The sequence below is a fragment of the Haliaeetus albicilla genome, chromosome 2 (assembly GCF_947461875.1).
Source record: "Haliaeetus albicilla chromosome 2, bHalAlb1.1, whole genome shotgun sequence".
Taxonomy (NCBI): Eukaryota; Metazoa; Chordata; class Aves; order Accipitriformes; family Accipitridae; genus Haliaeetus; species Haliaeetus albicilla.
This window is the reverse complement of record NC_091484.1, coordinates 64,144,694-64,159,846: the sequence shown is the minus strand read 5'-3', so window position 1 is coordinate 64,159,846 and position 15,153 is coordinate 64,144,694. Positions and strand designations below refer to the sequence as shown.

At 41.2% G+C, this 15,153-nt stretch overlaps 1 protein-coding gene across 9 annotated transcripts in view; it reads left to right on the top strand.

Moving 5' to 3' along the window:
- The first annotated feature begins 14,782 nt into the window (after positions 1–14,782).
- Positions 14,783–15,153, top strand: part of ZNF438 (zinc finger protein 438) — a 54,688-nt gene continuing 54,317 nt past the window's right edge. For 5 of the 9 annotated variants that reach the window (XM_069778057.1, XM_069778064.1, XM_069778055.1 and 2 more), the window contains exon 1: positions 14,783–14,906. The gene's annotated coding sequence lies outside the window, so the exon portion shown is untranslated. Of the gene's footprint in view, positions 14,907–14,962; positions 15,149–15,153 lie in introns of those variants that run through there. The other 4 variants (XM_069778060.1, XM_069778065.1, XM_069778066.1 and 1 more) reach the window with 4 other exon arrangements.

Genomic DNA, 15,153 nt, shown 5'->3' with positions numbered 1-15,153 from the left:
AAAGACATGGTAATGCAGAATCTTATTCCCTCCCATAACATACAGGAAAAGGATGGAGCATTGATGTCTACTGAGGTAAAGAATTATGTAATAGCTTGATATTATTAATTGAGGAAAATGAAATATAGCTTATTGTTTTATAAAAATATGTACTATTCGGTAAGGAGACTTAGAAGTTTGTGCGTCTCACAGGAAAGTTCTTTTAAAATTACGTTTTGTGGCAATTCTTTCTGAAAATGGCTGTGGTGTGCAGTAAATAGTACAGTTGTTGCTTTGAAAAAGTCTGTGCCTGCAGTGGTATGAAAATAAAATCCCACATCAAAGAGTACAGCACAAGTTAGCCCTGACCCACAGACAAAGGATATTTATGCAAGGATGTATGGGGTTTTTTTGTAAGCAATGCTTTTCCATTTTGTTCTTTTTGAACTGCCAGTATTTTTCTCTTCTCTTGTTTTCCCATCACCGGCAAAATGTGTTCCCTTTCAACCTTAGCAGAATACTGGACAGGTGTACTGAAAGGCCCAAACTTGCAATTGAAGGGAATCATTCATTAGAAGCTGGTAGAGCTTATTCTGGTATCATTTAAACCAGATTTATGCTGATGGAACACCTCTGGGTGAAATCCAGGTCTTTTTGAACTCAGGGCAAAGACTGACTCCAAGGACAGCCAAATGAAATCACCTTACAGAGAAAGCATTGTAAATACCTTTGTTATTTATACATTTGACTTAAGCCAAGTGATCTAATTGTTGATGAATTTGAGTAAAGTACATCCCAACTGATGCCATTAAAGTCAACTGAGTTAATCTTGTTTTACATATGCAGGATTGGGATCAGGATTTGTCCAAAGGTTTTTTTCACCCATTTAAGTGGAAGCAGTGAAACTAAAGGTTCTTATTTACAGCTGAATAAGGATGTAAAAACAAGAGTAGATGTGTGGGAGAAAGGAGGATTACAGTGAAGTTCTCTAAAGTGTCCAGCCTACTAGGGAGCCGCTTCTGTTGCCACTGCCTCTGCCAGCCTGTAGAGTTACATGGCATCCTTATGGTTCTTTTCCAAAAGCCTCATCAGGGAAGTTTATGCCTTTTCTTATGTTACCTTGCTCACCTAGAATATCATCAAGCAGGTTTTCTACTCCTTTTTAGCTCTTGAAAGGGTTGGCACTATTTTAATGTTTGTAAGTGGCATCTGTGCCAGCTAGATGGGAACTCCTTTTCTTTTTTTTAACCTCTACTGCTGTCTGAGGCAAATTTAGTCATAGGTGCCAGGCAGTAATCATTAATGCCCTACCATGCATGTGTGTGGACTGCTACAGAGGTCCTGGGCTCAGTCCTATCCTTCAGAAGTAGTACGTTTAGTTCCATCTAGGAGTCACTGAACACGAACATCTAGAAAGCACTGTCAGAGCAAATGAAGCAGAAAAGGTGCTCCCAAAAATCAGCGGACACAAATATCTCCCCTCTGCTTTCTGAAGAGATGCCAGTTCCTCCTGTGTATACACCTGGTAGAGCAGCACTGCTCAAAGAAACATCTCAATCTTCCATGGCAACAAGCCCAGAAGCTGATCTGCCAGCCCCAACCTGGTTAACTACTAGCAGGCAGTAAGTGGGGGTAGCCTGCTTCCCAAAGAACAAGAGCAACCTATTTCTTCTGCATTGTGGACAACTTTCACACGGCTGCTCGGGTGCTGCAACTCCTAGGTGACTTTTAGGATGCAGATTTCTGGGAAATGCCCTGTGTCTTTCTGACTCTCTGCTATGACCCCCAGTGATCTGAGTTTTGCTTTACCACCTATCCCAGGAGCTCTGTTAGCTGGCTGAGTCCACAAGCATGTCTCATATCATGTGCAGTGATTCCAGAAAAATGGCTCCTGAGTCTTCATCCTCCTGCTCATTCTCCATTAAGGATATTCCCATGTGCTCAGAAGCCGTATGAAACTACACTGCCAAATGTGTCTGCCTGCATGCCTGCCGATGCATGTATGCTCTGACAGACGTGCTCGTGGCACTTAGCCGCATCTCCTACGCTGCCTGTCAGAAGGTCAAAAGCGGCAGTGGCAAAATCATTAGGTGCCAGTGGAAGAATCATGGGAGTTGTTAGTTTTAAGTCCAATCTCCAAATTCCTGTAGTTTCTGGTAGGCATCCTAGAACTTGCCATTAGAAAAAACACTGTGGAGTAGCTTCATGGAATACTGAAGGATTTATTCATATAGAAGTAGAGCCGTAGAGACTGTATGATTAACAAGAAAAGCACCTTGACTGTGGGGGGAAAAAAGGTGGTATGGGTGCACTTCTGTTTAAGATAGTTTAATTACTGCACTTCTAATGAATGAATAAACTAATCCAATGGAACAACCCCAAGCAGACATATCCAGGAACTTCTCACTGACCCCCATGGCATACCCACTCTTTGCATCTTTCCTGTCCATTCTTTAGTAAAAAGGACTTCTAATTTTGTACACTTTATTCTTCAGCCTGTTCCAATTAAGTGTACCCCTACAATCAATTTGTTTCATTCTCTCTTCTGTAGAAAGAAAAGCTTTTATGCTAAAAATCAAAACAGCCCTTCTCCCACATTCTGGTTTTGTATTGTGTATATTCTGGCATCCTGAATTTTACAAATGCAAATTCAGAGACATGATCCCTCTGCATGGGGGAAGGATGTAGTTATTTATACATAACACAGAACATGATTTGGTATGTGTTCCTAGCTAAATATATAAAAAAAGACAACCACCAACTCAACATCTCCTGAAAAATTAACATTCTCAATTCAGTGACATTTTTCATTGTGCACCTTCATTTGGCTTAGTATGCTATGCATGAAAGCGTCAGACCTGGAATCATTAGTGACAGTAACTAAACTTCAGCTTTTACCTCCTGCTCCTAGTTTTATGGTTTTTTTGGTTTTTTTTTAATTTCAGTTTAATTCTGACTACATTTTCAAGTCTGAAGCATATAATTAATAAAAATATTAAGCCATTCACATATATTAGAACCTTTGTTTTCTTCTCAGATTCACCGATTTAATCTATCTAGGACCACGCCTCTGTCTTAAAAGCTTGAAAATTTTGTACTAAGTGTCAGTATCAATTAATTAGTGATGCTTTAAATAACCTTTTTGTGTGACATTTGGGAAAAACCTGGCGATAGCAAAACTTATATTTTCTCCTTCTTCCTTCCAGGTGTAAATGAAACTTTAACTCCCTCATACTCAGACTCTCTTTCGGATGTGTAACTTATATCCATCACATTTCATCTCCAGATATGATGCTCTGACTCTCAGTTTCATGTAACTTAAATTATGGAATATGGATGCTCATGAATTAAAAGATAGTTGTTGCTTTTTTAGAAGGAAATAAACAGCAGAGTATACGTTATCATCGTTATCAAAGAGAGCTTTACTGAATTATTCCTTTGACTACAGTATGAAACATTCAACTTTAAATCTCAGTAACTCAAGTATGAAAAAATGGACTAATAAAATGCTTTTCTGACCAAAGTTTCATCTATTCCAGTGTCCTATCTCCTAGCAGATATGTAGGGAAGAGTAGCACAAGAAAAACACATTTCATTGCTTCTTTGGAATGCTCTCCCACCTTCCATAACTTGTGGACCTGGGGCTACCTAACACAGAGCTCATTTTCTTGCATGTACTAGCCCTCCGTGGATTTTTCTACCAAGAATTTTTCCACCTGCTCTTTGAAGCCAGGTAAACATCTGAATGCATCTGAAAGTATAATCAATACAGTGAGCCAAATGAACCGGCAGCCCATTGAATGCTGTTGGTAAGATTGCTTTACGCATTAATTGTAGTTCTTAAATGATGCTGCTTTTCTGCGCTCCTTCCTTGCATGCTAACTGAAAGAAGGTTGCTTCTGTACACATTATGATTAAAATACATCAGCTTTTGGATCTGCTCAGTACTCCGTTCTTGTCCATTTCTCATACTCCTTATGTTTCTACAGAGAAATTTAGCTCCTGTTAATACATTTTTATATATTATTATATTATTATTGTATATATTAATATATTATTATTAGAATAAAATATTATAATATAATATGTACTATATATATTATATATAGTATACCTGTCATTATTAAGCTAACACCTTTCTTTGGCTTTACTCCACAAGCTGGAAATTCTAGCTAGATTGCTTGTGCCAAACAAAAGCGCCCTCCTCACTTATTTCCTCACTGGCCCTTCTGCTCTGGAACCCGGCGTGGGAGAAAGCAGCCGTGGGAGACTTCACACCCCGACAAGCTCTGCGCATGGAAACAATCCCAGTAGCTTTCAAACTGAATGGATCCTTCTCACACCTTGGGTGCATCTACTGCGTAATGACCAGGATCTGTCTTACTCCTTTGCTGTCCTCTGTACCACAGATATCATGAGGTCCCTGAGACCAGGCATCTCCTTTCTTCTCTTACATCTGCTAAGTAATTTGGTGAGTGCATTAAATCTCCCTTCATTTGTGTTCTCGTTACTATGTGGACTATAATTGGTAAGAATTCCCTAGGATATCCTGCATCCTTCTTGTGACATATTTTGCCCTTAACCCAGGAGACAAATTACCAAAATGGTCTCATTTCTTTCTATTCAGGACACAGATGTCTTGGCACAGGATTTGCACTGAAGAATCACAGCTCAGTATTACCGGTCTTTTCCTTCCTCTCACTCCTAGGCTGCTCATGGCCAAGAGCTGGACTGTCACAGGCCTTATAAGCTTCTTTTCTTAACCTGGCTGCTTAAGGAAATGAGACATTTGCAATACTGCTTTTCATCTGTTTGGTTTTCTTTTTTTCTGCCTGTCAGTGCCCTGGTAGTAACATAGGAATCCACCGAGAAACTTTGTCTACATCGGAAAGAGGTAGAGTCTTGGAGAAAATTACATTCTTATTGGGTTTGTGGCAATAAGCAGGTAGGGGAGAACAGCCAGCTAAAATAGTGCCGTTGCGGGGGGATTACTGGACATAAATTGTGACATTATTTTAGGCGGCAGTGGCTGGCTGATGAGCCAGCAAGCTCAGAGCGTGCTAGATGTAGCACCGGTGCCCTTTGCAAAACTGGGAGCATCAAGATGGTCTTGAATAAGCCCGAAGTGGACAAATGTATAGGAAATCAAGGTTCAAGAATTTTTAAGACTATTGGAATAACTTCTTTTATTGTCTTATGCTATCCTTTTAAGAACATACTGTTTATGATTTTAAAGCTAAAATCAGGCTTTGTGTTTGTATAACTTTTCTATTTGAAGATCACAATGTACTATATGAGCATGAATTTTCACACACACACCTGAAATTAGGCACTCTGTTAATTAGTAAAACATGTAAACTGGCTTTGCTCATTTAAAGTACAGCTCAAGCTTTTTCTTGGTGGGCCTTATTCACTAATACCTTTTCAGTATACCTACGTACAAATAATACATATGAAAAATAAAATAACAGTAAATGTGTCAACTATGTAAAATAACCAGATAATAAACTATGAAAATTATTAGGCTTCTTCACCATTGATTAAAAACTATACTAGTTGGTTTCATATATATGTATGATATTAATCCTGAAAAAAGCAAGTATAAAGAATAATAATAAATCTGGAATGCTTTTAAATGTACTGATTATCTGAGGGTTTCAGAGGACAGGCTTTTGTTTAATCGTATTTCTGGGCTGTTGCCAGGCTGTCACTATTCCCTAGAGCTGAATCTCTGGACATCAGAGGTTCTTCCCTGGAGCTGCATCTGTAGACATTAAAGATTCAGAGTTGTTACATACTTTAAGCTAGGAGAGACAGAGGACTTGGGCCTAATTACAGCTTATGCCCATTTAAGGTTCTTTAAGCTTAATGCAGAAGCTTTGAGGCAAATGAAAATCAGGTCCTCAGTCACTTCAAATGTACTCACAAAAAAGGTTAAAATTCTGTTTAACTTCCTCTTCCTATCAAAGTCTTGGAAAAAGAGAGCCTTTTCACAACCACGGAGGCACTGCATGTTTTATCTGAAGTGTGCTGTTTAAAAAGGGTGATTGATTTTTCCACATTAAGGGCAAAATAGCAGGAGATCTGTGCCTCGCTAACTCTTACACACATACCCGCTAGCAACAGAGAAGCTCGCTATTCAAATCAAAACGGGATTTCTGGGTTTTAACCGTAGGACTTGCAGGGCTCAATTCCTTTGGCCTTGTCTTAATTTAAGAGCCAGAAATTATTTCCCCATGAGACCTTAAGTTAGACCTTTGCCAAGGGCATGGGTCACTTGATTGCATCCAGAAGTTTACTCTAAACTTAGCTGGTGATGTGTCGATGTGATGAGGTTTCAGCACATGATACTTCATAGTGACCAAAGCCGGTTCCCATGATTTTTTAATTCAGTTTGGGAATAGGAGTACATAAAATCTGAACATAATTTTCAGGTTTTTATTCCATGTTACACTTTTCCAGAAATGAAAGCATTTAAGAGGACCTTTGATTTCTCCCTTCTATCTGTAGGCCATAGAGTTATTAATGGAAACGAAAAATAAAACTGCCATGTAGATGCACTGCTGTGAAAAAAATATTACTAATTAAATGTGGAGTAAGTGACTATGATAAAACCTCTTGGTAATATGCCTGGCCACTGTGGGACAAGAGGTCACGCTTCATGTGCCAAGAATGACAGCGTGATGCTACAGGGGTTTGAGAACCAGTCGGAGAGTCAATTCTCTCGTTCAGTGACCTCACTTCAGTGGGAACTGTATAAACACAGAAGTCGACCAAATAAATTCAGATGTATTTATAACTCTCTTGTGTAGTGAAGTACAGTGAAGACAAGGGATGTAGAAATTACAGATTGCCAGTAATGGTAAAAGAAAACAACAACAAACACAACTTTAAATATATATTATATAGAGCAGACAAAAGAAAAAAAAAAAACTTTCCAGAGAAGACTGCCAATAGCTCTGTGACACTCAGCTTTTCAATACCAGGATCCTTTTCCTATCTGGTTTGCCTCTAAGAGGAGCCTCCATCTTATTTAACAATCTGGGCAGAACAGATTGGCTGGGGTCCTCCAAGAAACCTTGCAATAACATTAAGGCTTCCTTGCCTCAGTGCCTAACCAGAAAAGGAGAATATAGTTTTCCTGCTCACTAGGTATCATACAGATAAAGTATTCAAATTATTTCTTTAAAATGAAAGAAAGGAAATAATAAGTAAGAACTGCCTTAAGTGGTATTAAAGAACTATTTTAAATTTCTGGAGGTTAAAATGAAGAAAATTCATCGCAGTCCAGTCTCCCACACATCCTGTTCCCATATATTTTGCAGAGACCTATAGGATGATGTAAAACAAGTCCAGAGGCAACACAGGAGATTGCAATTTTCATTAAAACCATTGGTCTATCTTGTGATTCCAGAGCAATTCCCTCAACCTCAAGTCTGCAGCTCTGCTAGAGGTCTGCCACCTTTGCACTCCCAGTACGTCCTGTGTAAATCGCAGCCTGGGACGATCATCTGCAAGAAGTGAAGACCCAATGAGCAAGTCTTCTGCATTATGAAACTGAAACACAGAGAGGCATTTCCTTGTATTACAGCACAGACATATTGCAAAAACACACACAAATGCAGATTTTTATGAGAACATGTAATAAACCAGCTAGAAAGCTAGTAGTGTATCCTTGCCGCAGATCATCATGTGTTAAAAGGAGGGCTATCTGTGCAGGGTTCCTGCTCCAGTCACTGCCTTGAAAGGTCTCTGTGAGCTGTAATCTTCATTCAAAGGCTTATTTCTATGAAGCATCCCTTCATCGTCAGTGTAACAGCTTCATGAACTAACTCAAAATTCTAAGCAAAAATAATTTAACCCTTCAGTCTCTGAAGCACAGCATCCTCTATTGCTATACAGCATTTCTAGAATAAGATATATAGTGGTGAAGTATTATTTCCTGGATTGCAGTTACAAAGGGCATTCTATACTTTCTTTGCAAAAAGAGGCCATATTTGATTTTTTTCAGTCTTCTAGTATTTTTCCCTCTTTTCAGGCTTCATTGACAGTGCTACAGGAAGTTTCGCAGTAAACCTTTTAACCCCTAGGATGCGTAGTGGCTGGGCTGGCAGACGGACTTAAAACATTGCACATTTTTCAAATGTTTCCTTAACTGCTTTTTAGGAACAGCTGTTTTTATAAACCTTTTGTTACTTCTCAGTTGTCCAACCTTTATGGAAATTTCTTTCCAAATGAATATGAAACGGTCTCTTCACTACTTCCAAATCATTCATTTCTGTCCTTCCCATTTAATCTTGTGCTTATTTTCAGTTTCCCTTCCCCTCTTTATTCTGTTTGCAAAAGCTTATTTTTCCCATATTTTTAAGTATTTCATTTTTTTCCATCCTCCCATTTTTAAAATATTTTTATTTATGTACTTATGTCTCTTATCTTTCCTTTTCCAGAAAGTTCTGGTTTTGTTTTTTTTTTGCTTCCCATTGCTATAGTTCTTTGTAGAGGCTTTTTAGTCCACACCAGTAGTAAAAAATATTTTGTGATGCTGAGAGAAGTGAGTTTTCTTCTTCCTGCTTGCAAGCCTGCAGGTTTCCTCTCAGTCATGCGGGTTTCCTTGGCTTCTCATTAAGAAAAACAAAAAAAGAGACAAGAACTATGTGTTCTTGGCTTGTCACAGTACTTTATTACCTTGAAGGACAGGGATGAGCTTGTTGGGCATAAAATGAAAACTTTAGAACAACCGGCTTGTTTCTTTTTAAAATAATTTTTATTTTACATCACCAGTCAAGCCTTTCATGTTGCTGAAATCTATTGCTGTCTTTGAAAAATCAGTCATCCTAAGCTGGTACAAAATCAGTTCAAAGAGAGATATTTCTTACTTTATGATTTCTCAGAAGCTTTCGAAAGTGTCACCTCAAAAGAAGGATAATAAATACTTAAAATATGTTCCTACTCTCTTCTATGAAGCAATAATAATGGATATAAATTCTGGCCTTCCACATATCACAACACAAAAGCTATGTTGAAAGAGTATTAGGAGGTTGAGAAATCACATCCTGAGAAGTTAGGAAAAGCCAGCCAGCATTATTTTGGCTTTTGTGCACTTATGCATGATGATACAGTTCTCGGTTACATATGCCCACATTTTTTTTAAAAACAGAACAAAAGGTTCACTAAGTAAGTAAGCAATTACTGTGTATTTGCTTTCTCTTTATCTCTAGGTGGGTGATCCACCATACAGACCTCAGTTGTTTTGGCTACTGGGCTGACCACTAGCAGTGATGGATTCTCATCTTCTGTGCAAATGAAGTTGTATGTTTTTGACCTTTAGCCTGCAAATATATGTTATTGTAAGGGGAAATACGAAAATTAAGCATCTTGGATCCATTCCAGGATACAGAATGGGATGTGTTCTTGTGTGCAAGTCTATTCTGCTTCTTGTCCCTACATTTGATCCTTCGTCCTTCTACCTACTCCTGCAAGTCTATCTTCTCCCACTCCAGCAGATTGAAGTCTATCATCTACTTCACTTATGGACCTCTGCCTAGCTTCAGTCTTCTTGTGCAGCCAGTTTTAAGAGAAGATCAAAATCATCATCTGAAAACCTCCATTCGGCCATCCCCTCGCAGTGGAGGTACTTGAACTCTGAAGAGCTGGGATTCATCTGTTTGAGGTAGATTCCTCTTGCAGTCAGAGGAGAAGAAACAGGAATTTACAGGGCACCATTGATCCATTTGGGACACACATTTGTTTCAGATTTTCTTCTTTTTTTCTGAGCTGCATCTTTTTAGATCTGCTCTGTTCCCTGGATTTTTTTCCCCCATATTTATTTTACTTGCTTGTTCTGCTTAGTTGATCTGGATCTTGGCTTCTTTATTATCTTAATTGGCATTTCTCCTTTTTTTTTTTTTCCAAGAGCAGTGTTTCAGCATTTAAAGGTTTGACAGGTTAATGATGACAAAAAGGAATATACTTAAACCTTATTATATTTTTCAACTTCAAAGAGTTTTCCTCATATTTATTAATGTATCTTTACAATATTTAAGTCAGAATTATCACTGCTGTTTCAAAGCTAGGGGAACTGAGGTGCAGACATTAAAGCCTAACCGTCTTATGTATTTAACAGGTACAAATAGCCAGCAGGAGGCCTAATCTGTGGGAAGCAGGAGAAGTCTGGTACTTAGAGGTTTTTCAAAGCTTGTGCTTGGTGTTGTCCAAGTTCCCCAAACTCTTTAAGTCTGTGCTCTAGTGCAGTGAATTTAAATACCTTAATCATCTTTAAAAAAACCATAGTATTCTCAAAGGCTGCTGTAGTATCCCAAACTTAGCTATCTAAACCAAAACTAACCTAAACCATTGTCTACCTGGTCTAAACCAAACTAGTACTATGCAGTAACACCTTATGGCATGTGGGTGGATTTTCTCTAAATGTGATATAAAATTCCACCATGTACAATAAAGTGCAAGAGAGAATAGCAGACTAACGATTAATGTTCTAAAACTTCACAGATTATGTGAGGGAGGGAAGTATTACAGTTGTCTGTTCAAGCTGCTCTCCCCATAAAGGCTTCTGTTCAAAGCGCTACAGAAGACAGTGGTTCACCCCTTTATTACAATGTATTGGCATTTCCACTTGCGCTGATATATGGCAAAAGCATTACTGTGCAAACACCTCTATTGATTTAATTCTGAAAATATACTACATTGCTAAATATGAAAAAATTAATGTGGGCTTTAATACTATGAAATTTTTTTAGCCAGTTTATTACCCTAAACTACTAATACTAATTGTAAGTAGTGCACGTTAATACTGTACATCACAAAATTCTTAATCATGTAGGTATATTCTCCAGTTTATTCTATGTGATAGTCCACTACCACTCTTATAATTTACAGATGATGGAGGAAGAATGTTCTCTACATAATATTTATTCTAAATCATTACCAATGCAATCTTTAAAACAGTATCTCTTTGTCCATTGTAGGTTGTAAAAAGAGAAAGTAATAACTTCATCAGGTATTGTAGCTTTCATTTTATTCTATTGTATTGATTGTTTATTGGTTACTAACTTCTGCTTACTTTCAATTCAAGTATAAACTCATTCTATCACTTTGCTTTCAAGAAAAAGTCATTCACAAAAGCCTGTAAAATAGAATTGAGATCACTGATACACTTTTCCGTAAAATATTCAAGAAACTGTACTTCTGAATATCATAACCTAGGATGTTGAGGTGCTACTCCACACAAAATGTTACCTTCAACAACTTACAATGAATTATTTTTCCCAGAATTGTTTTAAAACTTGATATTCCAGATTGACATTAATTACCGCTGCTACAAAGTTTCTATAGTTTATCGTGAATGAGGTTTGAGGAAAATTAATATACTCTCTATTAGAATAACTGATCTTTCCTGTGAATACTGAAAGCAGTCTATACTTTTTCACCAGCAACAGATAAATCCATCATAGTATTTCATTATATTTTTAAACGAAAACTAATAGCTGGTAAAGGCACAAACACATTTGCACATCAGAATGAATACTTTGTGTTTCTCCAAGTGGCATGTAATATATCAAGAACCATTGTATACTCATTATGCCTCGTTTGTAGTTCAGAAAGGCAGTACACATACTGAATATAGTAATAGTTTTGCTTAAGCAACAGTTAAGATTTGTATGATTTCAAAAGGAATTATAATTATTTAAGACCACTTGGAGGATTCACCTTCAAATTCATTGTATTGTAGAGGTTCTGTAACTGCGAACCACTTCAGCATTAGTAGGCACAAAAAGGTGAAGAAAGTTTATTTTTAAACTTCAGTTCCTGCTGAAATTGTAAATTATTTTTAAATGAAGTATTCTGAGCACAGGAACAGCTATTTCAGATACAGAGCCTCCAAATGGAACACATGACTGAAGGACAGTATCGTATCATAAATGTACCTTGGTTCTGAAATGAGTTTGAGCCAGCCTGCCTGTTTTATCACCTCACATTTCATTTGCCAGGATGAAGTTACTGTATTAATAAAATTGTGTTTATGTTCAAAATAACTAATTCTAATTCACATATATTTTCATGAAAACTGAGTTCAAAAAGAGCCTAAACTTTTAATTTCTTTTTATTGTTTGGCTACACTGGAAAAACAGTTTTCAGGGCCAAAGACTCAGGATCTCTTCCTTAGCTGTCACTTTGCAGTGAGCTGCAGGAACAGATTTTCAGAAAACTACACATATACTTAAAATATATTTCTAATTGTTAGCATACTGTGTAAACCTACATAGTTCAAATTTCAGCTGTAGGTATATGTAGAGGTATATATAGAGAAATGTGGATATTTGGAAGGCATTCCATATTCCTTGTATCTTCTCCCACACTGACCTCTATTTTTGCCATTTTTGGTGCTTTTGGACTTAATACCACAGCAGCATCATGATTCTAAGCACAACAGCAAAAGACATCAGAATCAAACACTTAGCCTAACCCTATTTTCCCACTTTCCCTTGTTCCCTCTTCCCAGGAGCTGTGCCAATGCTACTTCACAGATTCTTTATTCCAGCAGTGGCTGAGGTGTCCCTGTCATCCCCTTTTTCCAGCAAAGGGCTATGGCACAACAGAACAGCTGTGCTGAGTGTGGCCTTACAGGAGACAGGGGTGTCCTGGCAGAGCACATATGAGTGAGGAGGCTGCGAAGATGGAGACAGTCCTGCATCACAGGATGACACTGGAAAAGGAGGTGGCCGCAATGCCCAATAATCTTTGAAGCTGTGCAGGCAGAAGTCCTTTTCTTCCCCACAAGGATCATCTTTGTTGAAGAACAGATGGTTAGATGAATGTTATGCTTCCCTTCTCTTTTCTCACCTACATATTCTACACTTCCCTTCTTTCTTCTGCACCTTCTCACCTCCCTCCTGCCCAACTTGCTTCTCCCTTCAGCCTTCCTTTAAATCCTGTATTATCCTATTTTTGTCACACTTTTATTTTTCCTCTTTCATAGAATCATTGAATCATTTAGGTTGGAAAGGACCCTTAAGATCATCAAGTCCAACCATTAACCTAACACTGCCAAGTCCACCACTAAACTGTGTCCCTAAGCAGCACATCTACATCTTTTAAATACCTCCAGGGATTTAAACTCAACCACTTCCCTGGGCAGTCCGTTCCAGTGCTTGACAACCCATTCAGTGAACAAATTTTTCCTAATATCCAATCTAAACCTCTCCTGGAGCAACTTGAGGCCATTTCCTCTCATCCTATCACTTGTTACTTGGGAAAAGAGACCACCTGGGCACACTGCCGGCTCATATTCAGCCAGCTGTCAACCAACATCCCCAGGTCCTTTTTGGCCAGGCAGCTTTCCAGCCACTCTTCCCCAAGCCTGTAGCGTTGCATGGGGTTGTTGTGACCCAAGTGCAGGACCTGGCACTTGGCCTTGTTGAACCTCATACAGTTGGCCTTGGCCCATCGATCCAGCCTGTCCAGATGCCTCTGTAGAACCTTCCTAGCCTTCGGCAGATCAAGACTCCCACCCAGCTTGGTGTCATCTGCAAACTTACCGAGGGTGTACTTGATCCCCTCGTCCAGATCATTAATAAAGATATTAAACAGAACTGGCCCCAGTACTGAGCCCTGGGGAACACCACTGGTGACCGGCTGCCAGCTGGATTTAACTTGATTCACCACAACTCTTTGGGCCTGGCCATCCAGCCAGTTTTTTACCCAGCGAAGCATATGCCCACCCAAGCCATAAGCAGCCAGTTTCCCCAGGAGAATGCTGTGGGAAACAGTGTCAAAGGCTTTACTAAAGTCCAGGCAGACAACATCTACAGCCCTTCCCTCATCCACTAAGCAGGTCACCTTGTCATAGAAGGAGATCAGGTTGGTCAAGCAGGACCTGCCTTTCATAAACCCATGCTGACTGGGCCTGATCACCTGGTTGTCCTGTATGTGCCATGCGATGGAACTCAAAATGATCTGCTCCATAATATCTAATCTAAACCTCCCCTGGCGCAACCCGAGGCCATTTCTTCTCGTCCTATCTCCAGCCACCTGACAGAAGAGACCAGCACCCACCTCACTACAACCCCCCTTCAGGCAGTTGTAGAGAGCGATAAGGTCTCCCCTCAGCCTCCTTTTCTCCAGACTAAACAGCCCCAGCTCCCTCAGCCGCTCCGCATAGGACTTGTTCTCCAGGCCCCTCACCAGCTTCGTTGCCCTTCTCTGGACACACTCCAGCACCTCAATGTCTTCCCTGCAGTGAGGGGCCCAAAACTGAACACAGTACTCGAGGTGCGGCCTCACCAGTGCCGAGTACAGGGGGACAACCACCTCCCTGCTCCTGCTGGCCACACCATTTCTGATGCAGGCCAGGATGCCGTTGGCCACCTGGGCACACCGCTGGCTCGTATTCAGCCGGCTGTGCTCCCCTCTGAGCCGGTGCTCGCCGGTCCCTCACGCCCATTTCCCAGAACAACTCCTGTACTTTCCAGAGACTCCTTTTTCTAACCTGCCTCCCCACAATCCCCAATGCCACGGGCCCTAACCCGCAGCATGACGACAGCCTGTCGTGGGGCCGGCTGGGAGCCCGGCTCCCCCCACACCGAGGGCTGCTTGGAAAGGGAAGGCCTCGCTTCAAGCCGCGCGGTGCCTGGGGGAGTCCGCCATGTAACCCTGCGTCCCGGGGGCTGCGAGGCTAAGCCCCGGGCGCGGCCCGCCGTCCCCGCTGCCCCTCCCCAGCCCCGCAGCAGCGGCCGCCGCTTTCCCGCCAACACCCCTCGGCCGGCGGTGGCACTGCGCCTGCGCCGCGGGCGGCCGGGGCGGAGGGGGGGAGGCAGGCCGCCCACACGGCCTTCCCGCGGGGTGTGACGCCACACCGCGCCGTCGCCGTGACGTCGCGGAGGGGTGACGCAGGCACGCAGAGGGGCGCGTTTGTAAGTTCCCTTCCCGCCGCGGCGGCGGCGGCCGCGGCCCGGGGTGGGTGGGGGCGGGCGGGCGAGCGAGCGACGCCGGGGACGGCGCGGGGCGCGGCCGCACCCGCTCCCTCCTTCCCCCGCCCCCGGGCCAGCGGAGCCGGGCGGCGGCGCGGGGCTGGGGAGGTCCGCCCCGCCGGCGGCCGGGAAGTAGGAGGCGGCGGCGGCGGGGCAGCGGCTCCCGGCGGCAGCACCGGGCGGAGGTGGG